At 38.1% G+C, this 27,960-nt stretch overlaps 1 protein-coding gene and 1 pseudogene across 1 annotated transcript in view; both read right to left on the bottom strand.

Annotated features, from left to right (window-relative positions):
• ATF6 (activating transcription factor 6) overlaps window positions 1-27,960 on the bottom strand; it is a 353,926-nt gene that overhangs the window by 213,816 nt on the left and 112,150 nt on the right. The window lies entirely within an intron of this gene.
• LOC102872545 lies at window positions 23,268-26,519 on the bottom strand (annotated as a pseudogene).

The following is a 27,960-nucleotide window of genomic DNA, read 5'->3' as shown; positions in this document are numbered from 1 at the left end:
CACAGGAGCCAAAATATGACTTTGATTTCATATCACCTGAATTTCAGAATCATCTCAGGAACAGATTTGAGGCCTTGAAATTACTTTTACCCTTGTAAAATCAAAAGACTCAGATCTCATTCAATAGCTTTTACAGAGTTTAATATTATAAAATTTCAGTTACACAGAATAACAAAATAAAAATTATCTATTGACTTGTGATACATTTTTAAAAGGTGATGCCCTTATTAAATTCTGCAAAGAATCTCTTTAAGTTTTCACTGGTGCAGTGGGTAAAGAGTTGTGCTGCCAACCCAAAGGCTCAGGGTTAGAATCTACCAGCTGCTTCACTGAAGAAAGATGGGCACTCTCCTCCCAAGCGATCTGTAGCCTCTGAAAACCTGCTGGAAGGTCAGCTATAAGAAAGTTCCAACATGACAGCAATGAGTTTGGTTTTGATTGCTATTTGGCCACTTTCCTTATGCTGTTGTTTCATCACTTACCAACCCACACAGCATCCATGCACCATGGGATTGGACCACTGAAATACATAGAGCTTATACAGAATGATTTTGAGTAATAAATTGTCAAGTCTTTTTCCTAGCCGGTTTTGATCTCTCTAGCATCATAACAACATTCATGCCTTCATTGAAAAAAAATACCACAGAGGTGTCTTAGTAGGGAAGGCAAAAATTCTGGTACTACTACACCACCATCCTATTCCTAGAAATCACTTTTTAAAAAGATGTTTTTAAATGAAATGTCCTTAAGGTACATTACAGACAAGTTGACTGTACAAGTAAGCTAAAAAAACCTACCTAAGTGCCTGAAAACTATGACATAATGTACAGAAACTAATTTTAAGTATCTGAATAACTTAATTTACATTTCTCATGGTTTTATTAACATTTAAAAATACATGAAAGTGCTTTATTTCACTGAAAGAATTCAATACTGTCTTAGCTCAACTGTGACAGCACAAATACTAGTATGACAGTCCTTGTAAGAATCAGATGGATAAAGAAAATTGTTGCTATGAACTTCCAGATTCTTGACTTGTCTTTGCACCATTCTATATCCTTTCTCTTTACATTTCCAAAAGGCGTTCCAAAAAAAAAAAAAAAATTGACTTAGTCATAGTAAAGGTTACTATTACAGTGAGAATTTATAGTTCATGAAATAGATAAAGGCTTATTGGTGACCCCGCAGCTAAGTGTTCCACTGCTAACTGAGAAAAAGGCTGGTGGTTCCCATCCATCCAGCAGCAACACGGAAGCGACCTGGTAATCCGCTTCCATGAAGACGCCTGCCTAGGAAACTCTGTGGGCAAACTATCGTCTCAGGGGTTTTCACTATGAGTCAGTATCAACTTTACAGCACCTAACAACATCATCACCACAACATATTTATAAATCAATTTAACAGACCAATTAGCTTAAATGGACATGTTCGATGTGTTTAAATAAACTAATAAAATTAAAAAATCAGAAGCCTCAAGGAGCTCTGGTGGCCTAGGGGCACTTCAATCCCGAAGGAACATGGTTCAAATCCACCAGATGCTCCACTGGAGAAAGAGGGGCAATCTCCTCCTGTGCCAGTCGGCTCTGACTTGACGGTACACAACAAGAAAAAAAAAAAGAAATCAGAAGCATCTCTGTATTTCTGAGCAGACACATGCTATTCTGAAAGTCATAAATGTTTAAGTCTCAAAATAATTACATCAATGATCCTTCCTCATATGATGGGTCACTGGGCTTGAAAAGCACAGATTAATAAGAAATTATTCCAGTTTCCCCCAAAATCTGGGAAAAGTACCATGAAGACTGTTACTTTACTTTTTCATTTATAAAATTCTAAACACTAACAACTGTTTTATATTATTTATAATGCCGCTTAATCCTTAAAATCCTTTCAAAAACTCAATTTTCACATCAAATAGCGGAACAAAAATGACACATTTCCAAGTCTGTTCTATCCACAACAAACTAGTTCTTATGGAATAAGTCTATCAAATTTAAATGCAAGCCACCTCAGCAGGTAAGAATAATACTGTTCCTCCTTCCCAAAGGAACTACACTTGCTATTGTGGTTGTACCGCTCTGAAAACTGCGCTTGCAAAACTGAAATTATTTTAAGACTAAATGGGTACAGATCTTCAGATCTTAAAGTAGGAACGGCAGAAAACTCAGCAGATCTGAACTCAAAGGAGTAACTCTGAGACTCCCTGCTTTCAAAGCCCTGGAAAAGTCTTGAGTGGCTTTGGGTAATGACTCATTTCTCCAAATCTCTAATTCTTTGCATGTAGATTTGGGAAAATAGCAAACATTATACAAGGTCTTCCTGAGATTCAAATGGCATAATTTCCAGCATTGTGTGATTCTTTTCCATTTAGTGATGTGTAATAAATTCTAACCTCTGTCTGTGGTTAGTGAAATTGAGATTTCTCTCTCTTTCCTCTTCCCTTTTTCCCTCCACCCACCCCAGTTAAGATTATTTAGTCAACATCAATTCATAACTAACTGATCCTTCAGTGGATTTTCAGAGACAGTAAATTGCACCAGAGGAGACTGCCCATCTTTCTCCCAAGGAATAGGTGGTGGATTCAAATCATATGTCTTGGTTTGGCAGTGCAGCTCCTCACTAATAAGCCACCAGAGCTCTCTGAGGTAAGGCTGTTGTTGTTGTTGTTAGGTTCTACTGAGTCAAGGAACTCATAGTGAACCTATAAGCAACAGATCTGAAGCCTGTCCTATGCTATTTCATCTTCATTATTTCTTGCCTACTCATGCCCAATGTAGCAATCACTGTGTCAATTCATCCAGGTGAAACCTTTCCTCTTTTTTCTCTGACTCTCAACCATTCCATATATGATGTCATTTTCTAAGGAATAGCTTCCCTCAAAAACACGCCCCAAGTATGTGAGATGAAGCTTCATCATCTTTGCCACCATGGAATATTCTGACTGTACTTTCTTTAAGACATATCCATTTGTTCTATTAGCAGTCCCTGAAATATTCAGTAGTCTTTTCCAACACCACAGCTCAAAGACCTCACTACTTCTTCCGTCATCCTTATTCACTGTCTAGTTCTCAGATGCATAGCAAGTGACTGAAAAGACCATAATCTGAATCAGGCACCTTTGGTTTTGACAGTATTCCTTCTATTTAAAAGGCAACCCCAACAAACACTCTCACACTTCTAAAACAATTTACACTACTATACTCCAGGGCTCAGCTCCAGAACCAACACTTTTGGCACCAGGAGTCAGGAAATCAAAAGACAAATTGCATTAGGTAAATCTGCTGTCAGGGACCTTTCCAGAGTACTGAGAAACAATGATGTCAGTCTAAAGACTAAGGTGTGCCTGATCCAGGCCATGGTCTTTGCAATTAGTTGCTATTCATCAGAGAGCTGGATAATGACTAAAGATGATAGAAGAAGAATCGATGCCTTTGGGTTGTGATACTGGAGAACCGTCTTGAAAATATCACAGACCGCAAAGAAAACAAATAGGTCTGTCTTGGAGAGGGTGAAATCAAGTTTCTCCTTGGAGGCTGGGCTTTTTGAAGTTCCATCTCACAAACTTTGGGCAGGTGGCCAGGAGGGACCAGTCCTTGGAGAAGGATATCATGCTTAGAAGGGTGAAGGAACAGCACAGAAGAGGAAAATACCAGATGAGATAGACTGATACAGTGACTAGGGCAATGGGTGTATAGAAGTCAGTGAGACTGGCTCAGGACAGGACAGGACAGGCTTCAGAGCTATTTTTCATAGGGCTGCTATGGTCTTTGCAATTATTTGCTATGCATCAGAGAGTTGAACAATGACTAAGGATGACAGAAGAAGAATCGATGCCTCTGAGGTGTGGTTCTGGAGAAGAGTATTGAACATACCATGGGCTGCCAAGAAAACACTTAGGTCTGTCCTAGAGAGGGTGAAACCAAACTGCTCCTTAAAGGCAAGGACTCTGAAGCGCCATCTCACATACTCTGGGCACATGACCAGGAGGGACTAGTTTGTGGAAAAAGACATCATGCTTAGAAAGGAGGGTCAGTGCAGGAAAGAAAGATGCTGAATGAGATCGATTGAGACAGTGGCTGTGACAACGGGGACAGATGTATCAGAGACTGAGATTGGTTCAGGATAGGGCAGGGTTCAGAGCTACTGCTCATAGGGTTGCTATGAGTCCTAGTCGACTCGACGGCCACATAACAACAATAACAACAACAACAATCAACAACTCAAGAATGGCTGGCAGTAAATTCATTATTACACTGTCTCTAGATCTGGAACAGAAAATTATGTCGTCAGCTGTCACTGTAACTGAGGCTATATGAGTAAAAAACTGGAAGTTGTTAGGGAAATTCTCCAAATCATGAAAAAGCTTTTAATTTACCATATACTGAATAGTTCACAAACTGATGACTTTTGCAGGCCAATGCAAAACTCTGTGATAATTTGCTAGAAACAGAAAGGTGGCTGGATAAAGAAATGGATCTTCAAATTAAAATAAAGGAACCCTCTAACTAGTAGTACTCAGAGCCACAAATTACCAGCTTCTGGGAAGAAACAAGATTTCCAGCCTTGAGAACCCTTTGAGACTGATCTAGTCTGTCTGATAGGGTTATTGTGAGCCAGAATTGACTCAATGGCAGTAAGTTTATTCTAATGGGTGATGCTGATTCCTGGAATCCAGGCACAATGAGGAAGCCCAAGCAACTTGTGCAGGGAACACATGAATAACTGAGCACTCCAAACCATAGCCTTGCTTAGGTCCCAGAGGAAAGTCAGCATCAATCTGCTCCCTATGTGAGCAAGTCATCTTCAAAGTGGATCCTCCAAACCACCTTCCCTAATTGATACAATGAAGCAAACAAAAGCTATCGTTCTTGAGTTCTGACCAAATTATACAATTTTTTTAAGCAAAGTAAATTACTGTTGTTTTAAACTATTAAGTTTGTATATGGCTTGTTATGCAGAAATAGATAACTAGTACACTATATATTTTAGGAAAACTCTGTGTGTAAACAGGTCTCTGGAGTCACCTCACTTGAGGAAGGCACCCTCTGATCATCCAAATACCAAAACAACAAAGCGCTAAACTTCATTCATAAAATAAATTTCTAAAACAAACACTTTCTCCTTCAGAGTCAACTCTAACCTTTAAGGGAATGGTCAAAGTTAATGGATCGAAAAGTCTTAATTCTTAAGTGTTAATTCTTGTGTGCAAAAGTTAACTTCCTTTTCTTTGTCTAAGTGGCCACCACTCTATGACTATTTCAGAGGTAGACTGCCTAGATGTGAATCTTTGCACAGCCCCAAACCAGCTGTATTTTCAGTCTCCTCATCTGTAAGATGGTGATAACAACACATATCTGGTGGTTTTAGAAGTAATACATTCATATAAACCGTTGAGACTAGTACTTGGTACATAGCATATTGTCAATAAATACTAAACACAATAGCTATATAAAAATATTTACTCTTACCAAGCACTGATGTTATTCATATATATAGTCAACCTAGATTATTCTAGAACTAATTATATTACTTTCTTATTCATAGGCTCCCCCCGACCATTTGTCTCTCATTTAGAAATTTACCAGAAGAATAGGAATTGAAAATAGAAGAAAATATGCTGTCTTCCTGAGAATTCTAGTGAAAGATGCTGAGAAAGCAAGTCAAACAGCACATACGTACTCTGTACACTCCCTAATTCCAGGTCCTTAGGTTGTGGATCGAGATAAATCCTGACTGTGGATTGTCATGACTATGGACATGATTCATGAATGTCAACTTATGTTCAGAACACAGAGATACCAAAACGTATCAAAAACCTCTAACTGGTCAATTCAACTACACTAGCCCTGTTGTTGTGTTGATTGAGAATTGATCATGACTCATAGTGACCCTATGAACAAAAGATCTGAAGTCTTTCTATAAACGACTGTCATTTCTCCAAGTTCATAGCGTTTCCATGGACATGTGGTTTAGGAAATGGATGACACTCCTGCTTCCAAACCTGTCTTAAACTGTGAGCTCTGCTAAACACTGTCCACCATGGGTAACTGTTATAGCAAGGCCCAGCATCACAGCAAACCTAGATTACACTAGCTCAAGCTCAGTAAAAAGCAATTTGCAGAATGACTCTTGAAATATGTTTCAAATGATAAGAGTCCAAATCTAGAGACTGTAAAAGAAAAATGCATCTAGAGGAAGCTGTCTAGAAACCCAAATGATACACAATAGTAATATGTATATTTTTCATCCATCCAAAAGTTCCAACTTTCTAGGCCACCTTAACATTAGACTAGACCATCATTTATTATCAAGTAAACAGCTTATTCCTTCATATTTATATGGTAAATGGTAATAGAGAAAGACATTTTAGACAAGTTATCCACTGGTTCTTGTTTTATGTTAAGATTTGTAGCCTATAAAAAGTCAAAGTCCAGTTTTCTTATCTAGTCAAGTTTCTCATTATCCTCTTGTCACAAAATAGAAAGTAGCAAAAGCTGCCAAATCATTCCCTTTTATCTTTTTTAAAAAAATCATTCATAGACATTGTGTTTCAGTCAAATACACTGAATTTCATACAATCATTCATATACATTATAGTCTACATAATTATTTACTACTAATGAATGCCATTTATCAGCCTCAAGTCCCCACTGCACCCTGCTATTCCTTCACCCCCACCATCCATCCACTAATCTCTAGCTCCTTTAATCTTTAAAAGTAATATCCAGTGACTCAAAACAGGGAGAAAAAGGAATTTAGTAATGGATATAGATTTGTAATTTTAAGCACCATTTTCTTCACAGTAACAACTTAAGAGGGAAAGATAGCCAGGGCATGAAAGATAAAGGCCCCTTATATACAGCTCACATGAAGGCAAAACTTGAGAAAATCAATACTATTTTCCATACCCTCAAAATCCAAACTGCAGTCAATTGCCAAAACGGTTTTCCTAGTCCATCGGCTTGGACCTTCAACCACATGGCTGGGTAAGACTCTGCTAATGAGTAAAATGAAGTGAAAAGTATCTTCTAGATGGGAATATACAAATACGGTATATAGGCTACTAATGACAGGATTGGTTAGTCTTGTCATCCTACCAGGTTTAAATTAAGCAAGTTTGGAGACTGAAAACCGGAATTTGCTATGAGCAAAAAAGAAGAAACAGATAATGTAGCATGTATCCTTCAGATTGTTGCTTGAGAGAGAACAACAGAGGAGAGACTGCAGATGCGGAGACTCAGACACTAATGTAAGACATAGCTGACTTAGGACTGCCATCCCACAAAGCTGAAGCCTTTGCCCAAGCTTACTGGAGGAACTAAAGAAGAGATGTCATAATTGGCAAGACCAAGAGTCTTATAACACCTAACAGTTAAAGGGCAAAACGTGCCTGAGAAACTGTCCTGACTGAAGAACGAGATTCTGTTTCCAACCTGAATTATAACCTATTAACTTCTCTAAAAAGCCCCATAATGTGATTATGGTTCTGTGAGTTGTGGCCGCTGCAGTAAATCAGTGGCCCCAGAAGCAGGGCACTGAGACCTTGGGAGGGGTTAGAATTAGTAGAAGTGGGTGTGGGAGTGAGGGAACATATGTGACTTCAAGAGAATCAGTTGTGTGTTATGGATGTTGTTGTTGGGGCCTCTTCACCCTCATGGAGTTAGTAGAGCACAAACATGGTTGTCTCCACATGGTCTGCATTTTTTTCCCTTATTGTGTACCATCATGTCTGATCCAACTGGCACAAGAGAAGAATTCCCTTCCTTCTCCAGTGGAGCATCTGGTGGATTCGAACAACACGCCTTCGGGATTGCAGTGCAGCTTCTTCTGCTCTCTTTTCTACAGTTGGTGCGCAAAGTGGGAAGTTAGCAAGAGATACGGGTTTGTAATTTCAAGCATCAGTATCTTCACTATAACAAATGAAACTAGAGGGAAAGCTTCCGATGTACAACTTACATGAAGACAAAACTAGAGAAAAATCACCAACAGAATAGTCTATACTCTCAAAATCCAGTCCTACATTTGATAAAGGGTTTTGTGGGTTTTTTGTGTTGTTTTTTTTTCTTTCAAACAAAGGGTGAAATTTACAGAGGCTAAAAGACTGTTTTCAGAAACATAAATAAATTAGACTGTTTGGATAAAGGACTGCCCTTGGCCCTGCTACCTCACACTCTCCCAGACTCAATAACACCTGGTATTTAAATGTATTGTATTTCTTCAGTTTATATGTCAGTTTGATAAATGTGGAAAGTACTTTTAGCCAAGAACTTGAATTAGATTTTATTTTAAAATCTGGCTGAATAAAACTATGTATATTTGGTGGTTTGAATTCTGACATTTAGGTTATACAGTTAACTTTTAACCTACAGCCAATAGTGATATCATACAGAAAATGTGCTCAGCAGCTAAATAGGAAAAAAAAATTGGAGCCAGATTTGGGGACAGGCTCATCTCAGGATAAGAAGCTAGAATTCTTCCTATAAAATAATGAAAGGCTGACAAACTGAGAATGCTTGAATAAAAAACGTTTTATTTCTAACTAGTTCCAGACAATTCAAACTCAATGCCATATGCTCGGTGGCCACCTTTTCCTCATAAGAGAGTCTCATAAGAAAACCACAGGGTAGCTGTAATATGATTTTACCCTTCCTCATCCAAGTTTGATGTCTCAAACAAAGCTTTCAGTTTTGTGAAGGGACAATACTTAACTCACAAAAAAACAAGGAAAAAGCAAAGTTTGTTTCCAGCAATTAATATTTTAAAGACCTAACATATTTAAAACTTCCCTGAGGTGGTGGTTTATTATTTGCAGAAAAGAAAGAAGTTGTGAGTTGAAATATATGCACCCCTACGCCACAAATATGATGAAGTCCTAACCAGTCCCCTACTATCTGTGAATGTGATCTTATTTGGGAAAAGGGTCTGTACACAAATAGATTAGTTCATATTGGACGATAATGGACCTTTGTAAAAAGAGCAAGGGCCACATGAGGATGCCCATATCTGATCTTTACCACCTTCACAAAGGGGAACTGTCCCTGTCAACAGCATTAACAACATTTAAGTCCATTTCCCATGAGGTCAGACATGTCCCACATGCTCCTGTACCTCTTTCCACTCATCTCCATACCAATTTTACTGCTTTATTGTGCCCAAAATCCAAGCAATAGCTTACAGACCACACAGAACCATACTGGGGAAATAAAAAGGTTATAATCCAGGTTAGTAGCAGAATATAGTCAGAACAGCTTCAGAAATGTGCTTGCAGGTACCTCACCGTTGAGCCTCGTGGCTTTAGGCCAGTGCTACAAAGTCCTCAATCCTGTGAATTATACTCCTCCCAACCCCCTAGTTGTCCAACAAATGTGGGGAAAGGCTTTTAGCACTGGTTCCAATGGTGTAGCAGTTCCAAGATCCCATCTTACATTAGGTCTCTGGTGCTCTCTCTCTCATGTCAAGTCTAGGGTTCTCTGCTGTGGCGACTACAGCTATTGATCCTATAGGCTCTCCTGATAGTGAGATTTCTACTACTGGATCCACTCAATTTAATGGTGAAATTAGTCAATCCCCTTGTGGGTAGGTTAACATACCCTTTTTTCATATTCCTGCTCACCCCTATGGCAAAGTCAAATTTAATGACTAGGAAAGTCATATTGAAAGATAAACTCCAAACCCTTCATTTCAATGACTGGTATCCTAATTAGAAGTCCATGTTAAATGGTCTCAAGGTACAAAATTAACACATATATACACAAACTTAACACTAAAACAAAAGATCAGGACAGGCTAGTAATGAAAACTATGCTTCTAGTATGATCAAGTATGAATCTTTTTGTAAACACTTCTTTAAGGAAGAAGAAATTCAAAAGGAAAAGATTCTAAAGATTAAACAATTTAGCCCACTCTCCACAAAGACAGTATTCTCTTCCTCATTACCTTAAAATTGAAACATGATAATTATCTTAATAGTGTACTGAGAATGATACTGTTAACAGCTTAGTTTGCTTGGCTCCACAATCAACACTCTTGGTACCAGCAGCCAGGAAATCAAGAGACGAATTGGATTGGGAAAGCCAGCTGTCAGAGACCTCTCCAGAGTACTGAAGAGCAACAAAATCAGTGTGGAGACAAAGGTGCGCCTGATCCAATCCATAGTATTCACAATGGCTTGCTATACATCAGAAAGCTGGACAATGACTAGGGGATGATAGAAAGAGAATTGATGCTTTTGAGCTGTGGTTCTGAGTGTTGAATATACCACGGATTGCCAGGAGAACAAACAGGTTCATCCTAGAGAGTGTAAAGCCAGGCTGTTCCTTGGAGGCAAAGATTCTGAAGCTTTGTTTCACATACTTAGGGCATGCTGCAAGGAGGGACTGGTCCTTGGAAGGGATGTCATGCTTGGAAGGGTGGAGGGATGGAGAAAGAAAGGGACACCATCGATGAGATGGATTGATGCAGAGACTGAGGTAATGAAGGTAGGTGTGCTGGAGACAGTAAAGTTGGCACAGAATAGAGCAGGTTTCAGGGCTGTAGTAACAGAGTCACTATGAGTAGCAAGTGACTTGATGGCACATTACAACAACTGAGAATGATAAAGATAAATTATGTTTATAAGGAAAGACTATTTGCTGGAGACAGACATCATGCTTGGAAAGGCAGGGGAGTAACGATGGACAGGAAGTCCCTCAAACAGGTGGACTGCTGCAACAGGCTTGTGTGTGTCAGATGGTGAGACTGGCACAGGATAGGACACGGTTGGGATCTGTTGTTCACAGAGTCGCCATGAGTCATTATTTGACTCAACATCACCTAACAACAACTTTTTTATAATTATAAACATCTTATAATGAGGGAGCTCTGGTGGCTCAATGGGTAAAAAGTTGCAGTGCCAATCCAAAAATTATTCAAATCCACCAGCTGCTCCATGGGAGAAAGATGGACAATATCCTCTCATTTGATTTGCAGCCTTTAAAAATCTACCAGAGGGTCACCTATCAATCAGTTCCAACTCAACTGCACAGAACAGTATTTCTAATACAGAGTACTAGTAATGATATAAAGAGAACAGCTAGGGAAAGTTATAAAACATACAACTAGAAAAAATAAAGTTTAGATGTTAGATGGATCTTGGCTGAAAGCAGGGAATACCAGAGGAATGTCTATCTGTGTTTCATTGACTATGCAAAGGCATTTGACTGTGTAGATCATAACAAACTGTGGCTGACTCTGAGAAGAATGGGAATCCCAGAACACTTGATCGTTCTAATGCGAAACTTATACTTGGACCAGGAGGCAGTCGTCAGAACAGAGAACAGAGCAAGGGAACACTGCATGGTTCAAAATTGGGAAGGGCGTACGCCAGGGATGCATCCTATCTCCATACCTTTTCAACCTATATGCAGAACAGATTATCCGGGAGGCTGGGCTCTATGACGAGAAATGTGGGGTCCGGATTGGTGGACGATTTATCAACAACCTGCGTTATGCAGATGACACAACCCTGCTTGCTGAAAGTGGTTTCCAATATGGATTGAGGCTCAATGTCAAGAAGACAAAGATTCTCACCACTGGACCACTTGGCAGCATCAGGATGGATGGTGAAGAGATTGAGATTGTACACAGCTTTAGTTTGCTTGGCTCCACAGTCAACAGTCTTGGCACCAGCAGCCAGGAAATTAAAAGGCGCATTGCCATGGGAAAGTCTGCTGTTAGGGACCTCTTCCAAGTGCTGAAGAGCAGTGGTGTCTCTCTGGAGACTAAGGTGTGTCTGATAAAGGCCATAGTCTTCGCAATCACCTGTTATGCATCAGAGAGTTGGACAATGACCAAGGAGGATAGAAGGAGAACTGATGCCTTTGAGCTGTGGTGCTGGAGAAGAGTACTGAGAATACCATGGACTGCTAGGAAAACAAATAGATTTGTCCTGGAGAGGGTTAAACCGGGTGGCTCCTTGGAGGTAAGGATTCTGAGGCTTCGTCTAACTTACTTTGGACATGTAGTGAGGAGAGACCGGTCCTTGGAGAGGGACAACATGCTTGGGAGGGTGGAGGGACGGCGCAGGAGAGGAAGGCCCTCTATGAGGTGGATTGATTCAGTGAATGGGATAATTGGGATGGGAGTGTCAGAGACAGTGCGATTGGCACAGGACAGAGCAGAGTTTAGGGCTGTTGTACATAGGGTCGCTATGAGTCACAGGCGACTTGACAGCACATAACAACAACAACAACAGTTATATAAGGCCCGGATGTGAAAATATTTTACAAAAAAGCAAACCGTTTTGTAATATACTTAGAAAAAACTGCCATTTCAAATCCTTCTAAGCATATAATTCAGAAATATGAACATATGTGGATTATAGAGTTTCACTCCTAAAATATCCCAGCCAATTCAAAATCCTACACCGTAAGAAATAAATATATATGTATTCATGGAAGAAAATCAAAGACATTAATTACATTCCTCATATTATGTAACCACTGTCATTTTTTTATTTCCAAAAATTTTTCATTATCTCAAAGAGTAACTCCAAAATCTCAAGTTCAATAACTCTTCAACTCTTCCTCAGCCACCACAAATGACTGAATTTTTAATTATTGTTGTTGTATTTGTTGTTGTTATTGACTTGAAGTCTAATTGTTCTTGTGAGTGCCATTAAATCTACTACAGCTCAAAACAACCCTATGTGCAACCTTGCCCTACTTTAGTGATTTATAAATATACATCTGCCTATGCTACAGATTTTTGTTGACTTTTTTGTTTGCTTTAATAAGGTATCACAGCTTTTATTTTTATAAATTTATGCTGCTGAAATCTTCTTTTGAAAAAATAATCTTTAATATCCCACCTCCAACTTTTATACTTTGGAATTCCCAAAGAAGGTGCCAGTCATCTGACACAAAGCTTGGAAGAGCCGTTAAGTGTGAATAGGAATAAAAACTCTCACTAAAATTTCATTGATGCCACACATAAGTACTGAGAGTTGACCTTGTATTGGGGTCAAAATACAACTTTCTCACACTTTTTAAAAGAACTTCTATTTGCTAAGGAAATCAAATAGAATGAAGAAGATAGGCCAGCTGTTTCCACTGAAAAATCATTGGGAATAGCAGTTCAGCACAGGATGCAGGGAATCCTTCCAAAGTCAGATGCATTTCCTGGATTCTGACAACTAGACTGAAATACCTCAAGTCAGAAGAGCTGGCATAAAATAAAGAACATCAGGACTGAAACCAAGAGAGTCAAGGTCAGGTCCCAGAGCCGTAAGACCTGGGTCAAATCTCCACACTTCTTTCCTGTTTTAGAGTACATTGTTAAGTCCCTGCACTGGCTCGGACGGAAAATTTGTCTTCACTCCCAGTCTACTATTTCTGCTTTATCTTTTATCATTCCCTACAACATTCCTTATACTTATTCACACCCAATCATCAGTCATCCAATAATCTAACAAATATGTATTAAAAAGCTACATAATATTTAGCACTATCTAAAAGTCAGGTGTGCTCTAGCCTGATCTGACTACTTCTTATTGCCAGTTAAAGCCAAACTCTTTTACCCTCCTATAAGTTTGCTCATAGTATTCCTTCTGCCTGCAATACACTTTTCTCCTTACCAGCCTAACAACAGTCTTCCTTAGCAATTCAGTGCAATACTTATTACTGCCTAGGAAACCCTATGGGGCAATTCTACTCTGTCATACAGAGTCTCTACTAAGTCATGATCAACACAAAGTCTCTACTGAGTCATGACCAACATGATGGGATATACCAACATGTGTTATACACAGTATGTCAAGTACTGAAAAAATGTGTTTTCATTCTTTTAAAAAGAAAGTGGGTCTAAAGTGGGAAAGACAGATACACTACCAAATAACTATTCTAATCACACTAAATGTCATCAAAGAACAACTAGAAACCACTTTGAGGGAGAGAATTGTTTAATGCCACTTAGGCATTTTTAAATAGTAATTCTGGATTTTCTTTAAAATGCTACGAGACATAGAACCAACCATATTGTACAGTTTTCTTTGCTTGAACTTTACATAAATGGAATTATATTCTTCTAGAATTATTTTTTCCACACAATATATCTCACAACATATGAAAAACAGCATTTGTATTACTACTAGCTCAGTAATAATTTTATTATAATTTATTTTTCTAAAAAATATTTGTGATTTTAATGAACATTTACAAAAAGACTGGGTTTTCATTCATTTAATGATGAACATTTTTTCCTCTCTCTCTATCAATTCACTTTGCAATTCACTTCTTGTTCCAAATTGTTGTCATACCTTTAAGGTTTAATCACACATTCCTTTCAGACAGTCCCTTCAGTTCCTCTGTTTGAGTGCAGAGTCCATTATGTAACTTCTTTGATCCCGGGGTTTTCAGAATTGTACTTTATACCTTCTAATTGTGTGTAGGTTTTACACTTGATCTTAGCCAAAAGGCCAAGAAGTGCAATGTACGACAATTTTAGATATATTCTTATTGATTTCCAATTTAGTTGCAGAGAGTGCAATGTCTTATATGTTCTTTTAAACTTGTTGAGGTATTCTTTAGGACCTAATATAAGATTATTATTTTTTATTTTCCATGTATGGTTGATACACTTTCTGTATTGACATATGTTCTATATCCACTGAGTCAGACTTAGGGAGCTCTGGTAGCCTAGTAGCAAGGAGCTGTGATACCAACCCAAAGGCATACGGTTCAAATCAACCAACTGCTCCACAAGAGAAAGATCAGAAACCTCCTCCTGTGCAATTTACTGCCTCTTAAAACCCAGTGGAAGGTCCAATAATCAGACAGTTCCAACTTAACCATAAATAACAACAACAAATCAAATAAGTAATGTTCAAATCTTCCAAAGATTTAAAGATTTTGTCTGTATGGTGTATCAATTATTGAGAGAGCTTTGTTAAAATTTTCCACTGATTAAAAAAAAAAAATTTCCACTGATTGTCCATTTTTACCTGTAGTTCTGTCAATTATTTTTGTTAGACTATATTATTTGGTACATATTAAATCGGGATTATTGTATCTTCCTATTAAACTTTTTATCAACATATTGTAGAATAGTAATGCTATCCTTAAAGTCTATATGCCAAATATTGCTAGAGCTAATTCAGCTCACTTTCAGCTATTATTTGCTTTTTCCATCCTTTAATTTTTTAATCTTTTTATATCCTTAAACTTTTAGGGGCTGGATGCTGCTCTTTTTTTTTTTTAATTTTTCCCTTCTTTTATTAAGTTTTAATGAAAATTTACAGAGACTTTGGATTTCCATTCATTCATTTGCACTTTTCTCTCTGTCCACCCCTCCCCACAGTTCTCTCTTCTCTTTAAAAATGAAAAGAAAAATTCTTTCATTGCTATACAATCCCTCCCCCCAAGTCCACTCTACTCTGCAGACTTTGTTCTGGACTCCTGTCATGACAACAATGCCTAATCATATATCCCTTCTAAACAGTTTTCTCCCACATCTGTTTCCATGCAGTATACATTATTTATCCCATCTTTCTCAGTCTACCCCCAACCCCGATGTCAGTCCCATTTTACAACAGTGGCACTAGGCAGTATTTGTCCTTTTGTGACTGAGATATTTCACTCAGCATAATGTCCTCCAGGGTGACTCATTTTGTATAATATTTCCTGAATTCTTTGTTTTCCATTGCAGCGTAGTATTCCATTGTGTGAATATACCAGAGCTGCTCTATCCATTCTTTTGTTGATGGGCACTTAGGTTGTTTCCAAATCTTAGCTATTGTGAACAAAGCCAGAATAAACACGGGTGTGCATATGGATGCTGCTCTTAAATAACAGTTATTTACAACAAAGTTAAACTTTACTTCTGTTATCTCTAGTCAGTCAGATAATCTTTGCCTTTAGTGAATATCCATTTCAGACCATTACTACTTACTGTGATTACTGAGAACTTTCTAAATCATTTTATATCTCATATTGTCTCACTTTCTCTGTCTCTGTCTCCCTCCCTCACTGTGTCTGTCTCTCTCTCTCTCTCTCTTCCTCCTCCTCCTCCTCCTCCCCCTTTTCTTTCTCCTCCCTCTCTCCTCTTTCTCTGTGTCTCTGGAGTTCCCCAATCTTACGTCATGTATTTTACAAATGACATATACTAATTACATTCTATTAGAAGAAACCCTGTAATCTCAAAGGACCAATTCTGAAGATTTCAGACTATTTATTTTGTAGAATGTCTCTTGCTTTGAGTTTATCTTATATTTCTTCTTGATAAAATTCAAGTCTGTTCTGATCTACAATACCACAGAAGTAATATCATACCCTTCTCAATTCATATCTGTCTCATTACTGGTGATATAAATTTGGTCACTGACTTGATTATACTGATATAACCTCATGGTTCTACTTACTATCAGTCAAATTTTCTATCTTTGTCTCTCCATTCACATTCTCCCTAATTTCTTCAAGTCCATATCTCAGTTCATAATTGCTTTCTTTAAATGTATCCATTTGTTTTGATTTCTGCATTGTTTATCCAATATCAGCATATAAAATATTCCAATTCCAGGTATGTGGGGTTTTGTTTATTTGTTTGTTTGTGTCTTAAATGTCTGGTTGTATAGGTTAAGCTGACCAAGGACGGAGCTTCCTGGGTTGAAAGAATGTAAACTAAAGAATGAAATCAGGATTAAATGTATACTCTGGCCTGGGATGCCTTTAATTTCCTACTGAAGCTGTCTTCTGATAAAGATGTGGTTATAGAAATAGTGGAAGTCAGTATATAAGAAAAGTAAAAAACAACTGAAAAACTTCTCAACAAAAGTTGTAAGGATGTACAAGTTGGGAGAACAGTTCACCATGAGCTCCTCTCCCCTTAACTCCCGATTTAACTAAAGTCTTGACAGTTTATTCCATCATCGCTCAGCACTTTCCTGCTGGTCAGAGAAATGTGACATTTGGTCAAGTCTTTTATTCTTTTGTCATTAATTCTATTACTTAGCACATATGTTTTCTATTTTGTGCCTAATAAATATCTCTAGCTTCACAAATGTAGTTTATTACTGTCTCTAATTTTTGTTCATGGTGCTTGCTTCTCAATTGCGCTAAGGGCAGTCAGCCTATGTTTAGCCAGAATTTTCTTTGTGATAATTCTTTTTAGCATGAAGGTGCAAAGCATTTTCCATTGAGCAATGTTTGCCTTTGTTTCTGCCAGGATCTTAGAGGTACCACCAAAACAGTGCCACTCAAACCAAACCATTCATTTAATGAAGGGCTGATGTCACACTACTAGTTTAAATTCAGGTTCAAACATTTATGAATTAGGGTTTGAGGCAAAAAATTCTCAGGGAAGCTCTTTTCTTCTCACCCTACTTGAAGACAAAGCACTTATCACACAGCCTCCCTATATAACAGGACAATCTTTCTTTTTACCCTCCAGCAACTAAGAATGGCATGCTTTGGAAGTTCCAGCTTTATTTGGATATGGTGGCAGGAAATTCAGTTGTGACTTCTCCATCTGGTTTGGTCCAGAGCATTTTTCCCACCTCCAACCGGACTCTAGGCTGCCAAGCATCAGAAATCCAGGATAAGGACCACCTCCCATGTTGCCTTACCTACAGGGTTCAGGGAGGGGTTTGTGGGTTTCTTTTAAATGAGAAAGACTACAGTTTAGTCATAACAATAAGCGTTTGGCTTATTTTGAAATCCAGCTTTTTCTGGTATTCAAAACTACAGAGGATTTCCCTAAACAACCAGTCTACCATATTGACAAAAACAGAAGTCCTCAAGACTTCCTGAAATTTGGGAAGAATTTTTTTAAAAAATCCAAACAGAACAAATAAATACTTCATAACATAGTAGAAAAAAAAAATACATGTTCGTAATGATAATTTTAATTTAAAAACCTGTATTAAATTTTAAGTTCTTCAACTTTTATAAAATATGACTAATAGTCATGGAATCAAATCCAAGGGGGATTGAAGATGTTTCCTACCAACCCACATCTGTCCTGTTTTACTGCATTGCCTAGAGTAACTGTATCTTATAGAGCACTCAGGGTGGGCCAGATCCTTGAATTCTGTGCCAAAAATAACTGGGTGCCTTCTCTATCATTCAGTAAGACCAGAAAAATTAACTCTCTTAAGTCTGTTTTAGTTTATTTTCTTTTTCTGTGTGGTGACTACTCGGTAGTCTGATTCTTCATACTAGTCACTTTTCCTGCACATAACATTGGCAAGACTCTTACTTTAAAGTAAGACACATTTACATTTCACCACCAAATGTCTTCAGGAAATGTTTCTTCAGGCATAGCCATACTTGGCAGACTTGTACATTTTACATATTTTTTTCACTTGCATTCACATCAATAAGGCACAAAAGTTCCATGTTTGAATGAGTTTATGTCTATAAATTAAGGATACTTTGGAAATCTCTATTTGTTTAGACAGACTTAATTTTGTGATATATAAAAATGATTCAAAAACAACTATGAGATATCATCTCACCCCAGTCAGAATAGCAAAATTTAACAGAACAGAAGCAACAAATGCTGGCGAGGTTGTGGAGAAACCGAAACCCTTATTCACTGTTGGTGGGAGTGTAAAATGGTGCAACCACTGTGGAAGGTGGTATGGCGCTTTCTTAAAAAGTTGCAAATAGAGATACCACTTGACCCAGCAATTCCACCACTGGAAATATACCCCAAAAAGACCATAACTGACATCCAAGCAGATATATGCACACCCATGTTTATTGCGGCTTTGTTCACAATAGCAAGGAGTTGGAAACAAGCTAAATGCCCATCAACAAATGAATGTATAGAGAAGCTGTGGTATATTCACACAATGGAATACTATGCTGCATTGAAAAGCAAGGAACTCATGCAATATTATTCAAAATGGGTGACTCTGCAGGACATTATGCTGAGTGAAGTATCTCAGTCACAAAAGGGCAAATAGTGCATGGTGCCACTGTCCTTAGGGTTGGGGAGAGACTGAGAAAGATGGGTTCAATAATGTATACTGCATTGAAACAGATGAGGGAGAAAACTGTTTAAAAGGGATATGTGATTAAGTATTTTTGTCATGACAGGAGTCTAGAGTGAAGGCTGCATGGTGGAGCAGACCTGGGGGAGGTTTTGTAAAATAATGAAAGAATTTTTCTTTTACTTTTCCTAGACGGTAATGTACTAGGGGTGAGGTTTGGGAGGGGAGAAAGTGCAACAATGAATGAATGGAAATCCAAAGTCTCCATAAATTTTACTGAAATTAATGATAAATTAAAATTTTTTTTAAAAAAGTTCAGTTACAACTTACAATCTGTGCTTTTTTTTAAGGAAAAAAAACACTGTTTCTAAAAGCCTACACAGTTTGTCAGAATTAAAACATAATAATGCTTGCTTAAGGTTTCTAGACATACAAGACCACAGATGTGGAAGCTGTTCAGTATCCTGCAAGTTGTACTTGAAATAACAAAACTCAAACTGAAGTGAGTCAAAAATACTCATAGCTTTCCCTCAGCTGGTCTTCAAAGGCTTTAAGTCACACAGGAGGAGACTGCCCATCTTTCTCCCTCAGAGACTCTAGTGGATTGAAATCGCCAGAAAGGCATGGTCAGCAGCACAAATTCCTATGGTCAAGGCCCCTGGCACTCCTCTCAGGTGGTGTTAATAAGGTTCAAATGGGGAAGACCACTGGTGGAGCACTAGTAGTTGGTCACTAACTGAAAGGTGAGGAGTTCAAACTCATTGGCTGCTCAAAGAAAGAAATCTGTAGCAGTCAGCTTGGTAAAGATTAAAGTATTTTGAAACCCTATGGGGCAGTCCAACTTTGTACTCTAAAGTCGCTATGAGTCAGAGTGGGCAATAAGGTTTTTCATTTTTAATAAGGAATTCATTCTCCTTCAGCAGACTCTTAGACTTAAAAATACCTCCTGTAGTGAAGAGATTTCAAAACAATAGGCCAGTCAATAGATGCTTCTGAGTAATACTCATTATGGTATATCTCAATTCTCGATATTTGGTTCAGGAGAAGATTTCAGTCTTTCAGATTGCAGTTGCTCTTTATATTTTGACATTTCAGCTTGTGTCACATTTTTTTCTAGAAGAAACAGGTCTTGATTTCTGTGCATTTCACTGGCAGTGTTTTACTAGTTCCTTCTTGGTATCTGGATATAATCCAATTTGATAAGAGTACAACTTTATTTCTTTTTCCTTCCAATTTTTCTCCCTCGTCTGGTTCAATCTAAGCCTTTCAACATTTTTCTATTTGGGTAACTCCCAATATTCTCATTTCTTGGCTAGAATTCTGTTTCTGTAGCCTGTTAGCAGAGATAGACACAGATGTCCTATGGTGATTAAAGATTTTCCAAGTCTTTAAATTTTTCCCATTCTTCACATCCTGTTCTGTTCACCTAACAATTATTTGTTCATGTGTTCTTTCCATAATGGATCCACCTACCTAACAATGAAGCTGAGATTATCCCCATTCCCCCTTCATTCTAGCAGCCCTGAGGATTATAAATTCATTTAAGACTCCTTTGGGTTTCTGCTGGTTTATTTTGTTTTTCCAAATTGATAATGACTCATGAGGGTTTCCAAAACAAAATACTTCCCCAAGGCCTGTACCATAATTCAATTCTTTCCTATTCATTCACCAAATGCTATAGTATAATTCCTTTCACAACTGCTCTTACCAGCTGTCCTTTCTTTTTAATTTGCTCCCTCAAGAATATGTCCAAATCTTCTAATGACAAATACATAATTCTTCCTCAGACTGTAATTGTTCACTTATCTCTGTCTCCTATTAGGCTCTACCCAATCCAGACTGCATCCCTCTTTGTACAGTATTTCCCAAACAGTAAATGCTGTATAAATATCTGCTGTATTATTGACTAGATAAATGACTACCTCATATAGACTCAATAAATGACCACCTCATATAGACTCATACAAGAAATAAATTAAAAGCATATAATAAGCAGCAAATAAACATACATAGATACATATTTGCTGAGAAGATACTCATTATTGTCTATATAGAAAAAAATTAAAACTGGGAAAAAATACTTGAGATCGTACATAATGAAATTAAAGTGTCACAAAGCAAGGCATCAACAAGTAACAGAAGAATCATCTGTGGCATATTGTAAAACAGATGAGGAGAAGGTGAGTAAAGTATTATCAAGACTGGTTGTAGGGTGAGCATCTTGAAATTATCAAAATAGACACTGTCATCAAGTCCATCCTGACTCGTGGTGACCCTACAGGACAAGGTTCAACTACCCCACAGGTAATCTGAAGCTGTAAATCTTTAAGAAAGCAGACAGATTTCATTTTTCCCTATTAAATGTCTAGTGGATTTATACCACTAGCCTTTCCATTAGTAGCCCAGGGCTTAGCCAGGTCTGTCTAGAAATCATAAAAACAAGATTCAAAAAATAGCTGAAAGAGAGTAAAGAAGAGGGTATACATATACATAAGAGTGTAAGATACAGAAATGGAAATTTATACATATATGCAGATATAGGACAAGCAGACTAGTTGAAAATAAACATGGATGTGTTTTGAAAAATGCAAGGTTTATAACTCATAACAAATGAAAGGATTTTTTTCTTTTGGTCAAGATAAAAAATTTTTTAAAAGGGAAATATAATCAGCTTGACATATGAATAAATAATTACTAATAGGGGGACTAGAAACTACTCTTTCACTTCACATATATTTACTGAGTTATTACTATGTGCCAGGTACTGTTTAAAGCACTGAAAAGTAAAAGAAGATGAAACTTCATCTCACAAAATTTGGGTATGTTGTCAGGAGAGGCCAATCTTTGGGAAAAGACATCATGTTGGGGAAAGTGGAGGATTAGAGAAAGAAAAAGGCCCTCAAAAAGACTGACTCACACAGTGACTGGAACAGTGAGCTCAAAAATATCAGATTGTGAGGATGACACAGGATAGGGCAAGGTTTAAATGTGTTCTTCACAGATCTCCTAACAATAACCGTATCTAACAACAACAACGTTGTTAATGAGGCAGAATCAGAGATGAACCTAAAGAAACAATCATCCTTTTTGATTAGGGAAGTTTCCTGAAAGACGTGGCCTGTATGGTATATATGCAGAGGGCTTTTTGTCCACTCTCCATCTGGTCAGCTGGCTTGTATCTTCAGGCTTGAACCAGTGGCCTCCCACATATGCTGATGATCTTCAACTCCTCAATCTCCAAAGCCGTATCTGTGACCATCCTTCACAACAGCCACATTCGGACATAGCAACATTTGAAGCTAATGAACTCTAAAATAGCATAACACTCTACCTGTCTAGTGATGACTCAGACTTGTTGTTGTTAGGTGCCATCTGGACTGCGACCCATAGCCACCCTAAGAACAATGGCTCTGAATCCTGCCCTATCCTGAGCCAACCTCACCATCTCTGACACATCTGACCCCATTGCTACAGTCATTGTGTCAATCCATCTCATCCAGTGTCTTCCTCTCCTGCACTGACCTTCCACCCTTCCAAGAACGATGTCCTTCTGAAAGGCCTCCCCAAATGTCTCTGCTGAGGTATAACCTACAGATCTGGGACTTGCCACCCTCTACAAGCATGTGTCTTTGGAACAAATCTGCATCTCTTCCAGTCAGTTGGCCAGGTAGCTGTCTTCCAAATTTCTTGACATAGACTAGTGAACACATCCAAAGTGACTTTTGTTGAAACATGTCAACTGGTATTCCATCAACTCCTGAGGCCTTTTTTGTCTTGTCAATATCTTCAGTGCAGCTTGAAGTTCTTCCTTCATTACCATCGGTGCTTGATCATATGCTACTTCTTGAAAGGTGCTGTGTTAACCAATTCTTTTTAGAACAGTATTATGTATTTCTTCCATTGTCTTTTTTGTTGTTGTTGTCTAGTTTTTATTTCATAGTGATAAACTTAACTGTCATCCTGCTAAACTTGGAGAAGAAAGAAAACATGGAATCCAAGGAACTACTGAAAAAGCACAAAGATTAAAAGATATTGCACGGGGAGCTCTGGTGGACTAGTGGCAAGAAGCTGCACTGCAATCCCAGAGATACACGGTTCAAATCCACCAGATGCTCTTCTGAACGAGGGGCAATCTCCTCCTGTACCACCAGTCAGATCCTATTTGACAGTACATGCACAAAAAATAATAAAAATTTAAAAAAAAAAGAGACTGCACGCACATTACAGGTAGCAGGGTGATCTCTGGAGCTATGGAAGGAATGGTCTGGTGATTAAGAGAAAACATGAAACACAGATGCCATCAGAGTTGCCCACAGTCAGCAGTGGTGGTGATCTTGCTGGTCTTGCCATTCCTGGATCCAAAGCACTCCATGGCTTCCACAATGTTCATGCCTTCTTTTACCCTGCTGAAGACTACATGCTTTAGACTTAGCAGCACAGATAAAAAACTGGGAGCCGTTTGTACTGGATTCAGCATTTGCCGTAGACAGGATATCAGGACCTGTGTACTTCAAGATAAAATTCTCATCATCAAACTTCTCCCTGTAGATGGACTTGCCACAGTTCCATTATGGTGTGTAAAGGCACCACCCTGGCACATAAACTCAGGAAAGACACTGTGAAAGCAGGAACACTTGTAACCAAATCCTTTCTTTGAAGTACTCAGAGCATGCAAGTTTTCTGCTGTCTCTGGGACTTTATCTGCAAACAGCTCAAAGGAGACATGGCCTAAAGATTCACCACCGAGGGTGATGTATAAATGGTATATATGCAGAGGGCTTTTTGTCCAATCTCCATCTGGTCAGCTGGCTTGTATCTTCAGGCTTGGACCAGTGGCACATGGCGGGATTGGCCATGGCTGGGGGTTAGTAAGTAGATAAATCTGCTGCTGAGGCAGCGGTGTTTCCATAGCTTCTTCCATTTTCTTCTGATGCTTCCTGCATCATCCAATATTTTGCCCATGGAATTCTTCAGTGTTCTGGCTTGAATTTGTTCAATTCTTGAGAACGGCTTTGGCTTGAGAAGTGCCAAGCATATTCTATTTTTTGGCTTTCTAACCCTAGCTCTCTGCATATTTTATTACAGTTTTGGTTTTGTTAGTCTTCTCAAGCAGCCTTTTGAAATCTTCTGTTCTCTTATTTCAGCATTTTTTTTATTTTAATGAAAATGTACAGAGACTCTGGATTTCCATTCATACACTGTTGCACACTTTCCTCCTTACCCATCCCTCTACCCCAGTTCGCTTTTCTCTTTGAAGAAAAAAAATTCTTTCATTTTTATACAATCCTCCCCCCACCCACCAAGTCCACTTTACTATGCAGCTCTTATTCTGGACTCTTGTCATAAAAATAATACCTAATTATATATTCCTTTTAAACAGTTCTCTCCCTCATCTGTTTCAATATAGTATACATTATTTATCCCCTCTTTTCTTAAGTTTCCCCCAACCCTGATGGCAGTCCCATTTTACATAGTGGCACTATACAGTGTTTGTCTTTTTGTGACTGAAATATTTCACTCAGCATAATGTCCTCCAGAATAATATTGAATAATATTGCATGAGTTTCTTGTTTTTCAATGCAGCATAGTATTCCATTGTGTGAATATATCACAGTTTCTCTATCCATTTGTTTGTTGATGGGCATTTGGGTTGTTTCCAACTCTTTGCTATTGTGAACAAAGCCGCAATAAACATGGGTGTGCATATATCTGCTTGGATGTCAGTTATGGTCTCTTTGGAGTATATTCCCAGTAGAGGAATTGCTGGGTCAAATGGTATTTCTATATACAACTTTTTGAGAAAGCACTATACTGCCTTCCATAGTGGTTACATCATTTTATACTCCCACCAACAGCGAATAAGTGTTCCAGTTTCTCTGCAACCTTGCCAGCATTTGTTGTGTGCTGCTCTGTTGAATTTTGGTATTGCTACTGGGGTGAGATGATATCTCATAGTTTTTTTGATGTGCATCTCTCTTAGACATAAAAGATTTTGAGCACTTCTTCATATGCTTGTTTGCCATCTGAATGTCTTCTTTGGTGAAGTGTCCATTTCCTATGCCCATTTTGCAATTGGGTTGTTTACCTTCATCTTGTTGTGGTGCTCAAGTAGTCTTTAAATTCTAGGTATAAGTCCCTTACCAGACATGTCATTACCAAATATTTTTTCCCAGTCTGTGGCTTCCCTTTTTACCCTGTTAGAGAAGTTTTTGGATGTGCATAGGGATTTGTTTATTGCAGCATTTCTTCCCTTTGTTTTGACCTACTTTGTAGTTCAAGTTTCAGAATTATCAAACAGTATCATTAATATCATATGCAAGTAAGGTCTTGCTGAAGATTATTTTTAAAAAGCTGAAAGAGTACACTGACAGGGAAATTAAAGGTAGATTGAGAAGTGGTCATGGCATGAGGGATATCACTGCTTACGTTAGATACATCTTGGCTAAATAACAGAATATCTGATAGACATTTTCTTGTGTTTCATTGATTATGCAAAGGCATTTGCCTATGTAAATCATAACAAATTAGATCCAATAATGAGAAAAATGGGAATCCTCAAATACTTAATTTGACTCATGGAAAACACAGACACAGACCAAAAAGCAGCTGTCCAAATAAAACAAGGGATCACTGCATGATTTAAAATCAAGGAAAGTGTGCATCCGGGTTGTATCCTTTCTCCATACCTAGTCAATGTGTCTGTGTATATAAGCCACGGTATTATTATCAATTAACAGCTGACCCTCTAGCAGGTTTTCAAAGGATATTAACCAGGCAGGATGAGAGAGTCCATCTTCCTCTCTCTGAGCACCTTGTGGATTCAATCCCCTTAGCTTTGGGTTGCAGCATAACTCTTACATACTAGGCCACGAGAGTTCTCTATTCAATGTTTATGCTGAGCAAGTAATTCCAGAAGCTGGACTATATGAGGAAATATGTGGCATGAGGATTGGAGGAAGACTCATAAACAATTTCTGATATCCAAATGACACAACCTTCCTTACAGAAATTGAAGAGGAAACACTTGTTGAAGATCAAAGACTACAGTCTTCAATATGGATTACATTCCAACATCAAGAAAACAAAAATCCTTACCACTGGACCTACGGGCAACATTTTTTTTTTAATTTAGGTTGTTTATTTTTCATTTCAATGAACATCTACAGAGATTTTGGGATTCCATTCATTCATTGTTGCACCCTTCTCCCCGCACAAACTCCTCCCCCCTCCCCCCCATTTGGCAACATTTTTATAGTCGGAGAAAACATTCAAGTTGTTAAGGATATATATTCACTGGATCCACAATCAATACCCGTAAGAACATCAGTTAAGAAAGCAGAAGATGTGTTGCATCGGGAAAATGTGCTGTCAAGGACTACTCCAATGTGCTAAAGAGTGATGTCATTTTAAAGACTAAGGAATACCTGACCCAAGCCATGGCATTTTCAATTGCTACCTATACATCTTTAAGTTGGACAATGAGTAAGAATGAACAGAAGAAGAATCAATGTCTTTGAACTATGATGTTAGAGAAGAGTATTGAATATAACATGGACTGCCAAAAGAACAACTCTGCCTTGGAGGATGTCAACCAGGGTGCTCTTTAGAGCACGGAGGTGAAACTTGGTCTTACATACATTGGGTATATTGCCAGGAAAGACCATCCTTGGGAAAAAAACATCATAATGGCAAAAGTAGAGGATGAGAGAAAGAGAGAGAGTAAGACCTTCAATAAAACGGATTGACACAGTGACTGTAACAATGGGCTCAAGTATCTCTCAAAGACTGTGAGAATGGGGCAGTAGACAAGGTTCAGATATGTTGTTCAGAGTTGTTATGAGTCATTGTTGACCCAATGTCACCTAACAACAACAAACAAACAAGCACATGAGCCATTTCCTTAAAATAAATATCTCATATATAACTGTGTCTGTAAAAATGTTCTCTCTGCTTGAGAAACAGTTCTGACGCTTTTTACCTGGCAAATTCTTACCACATTACATGATTAAAATTTCTCTGTGAGGATTTCTGTCATTTGATAAAAAAACCCAACAAACTAAACAAACAAACAAAAAAACAATCCACAAACCAAAGAATTATTGAGTACCTATCAACACAACCTGAACTTTATATTTTGGAAACTCCTACCTTCATTTATATTTTCTGAACAGTTTGTTCACACCACTATTATTACACTTAACTTATTATTACACTGTAGTTATCTATTTATATGCATTCCCTCCCAATATCTTGTTGTAACTGTTGAATATTTGGCAGAGTATCAAAAGAAAGTGATTGGTAAAATCTCTTTTAATTTTAATATGACTATAATCACAACAATGACTGACATCATTGCTCTTTAGCGCTTTGGTGGGGTCCCGGACAGGAGACTCCTCATTGGAATTTGTCTTTTGATTTCCTGACTGCTAATGCCAAGAGTGTTGATTGTGGAGCCAAGCAAGCTGAAACTGGTAACAACCTCAATCTCTTCTCCATCTATCATGATGCTGCAAATTGGCCCAGTGGTGAGAATCTTTGTCTTCTTGATGTTGAGCTTCAATCCATATTGAAGACTAAATTCTTGACCTTCTGCAGAAAATGTTTCAGGTTCTCCTCAGTTTCAGCAAGCAAGGCTGTGTCATTTGCATAATGCAGGTTGTTTCATTTGCATATCACAGGTTGTTGATGAGTCTTCTAATCCTGATGCCAGATTCGTCCTCTAAAGTTGAATCTTTCAAATGATCTGTTCTAACATCAGCTATATAGTATCCCTAGTACCACGACCCCTTCTAAACCCAGCCTGGCCTTCTGGCAGTTCCTTGCTGATGTGCTATTCCAGTCATTTTTGGATAATCTTCAGTAGAATCTTGCTTGCATGTGAAATCAATGACACTATTCTGTAGTTTCCACACTCTGTTGGGTCACCCTTCTTTGGAATGGGAACAAAGATAGATCTCTTCCAGTCAGTTGGCCAAGTGGTTGTTCCCCATATT

The sequence above is a fragment of the Elephantulus edwardii genome, unplaced genomic scaffold (genome assembly GCF_000299155.1).
Source record: "Elephantulus edwardii isolate Elephantulus edwardi_28Jun2011 unplaced genomic scaffold, EleEdw1.0 scaffold00057, whole genome shotgun sequence".
Lineage (NCBI taxonomy): Eukaryota > Metazoa > Chordata > Mammalia > Macroscelidea > Macroscelididae > Elephantulus > Elephantulus edwardii.
This window is presented reverse-complemented; position numbering and strand designations above follow the sequence as displayed.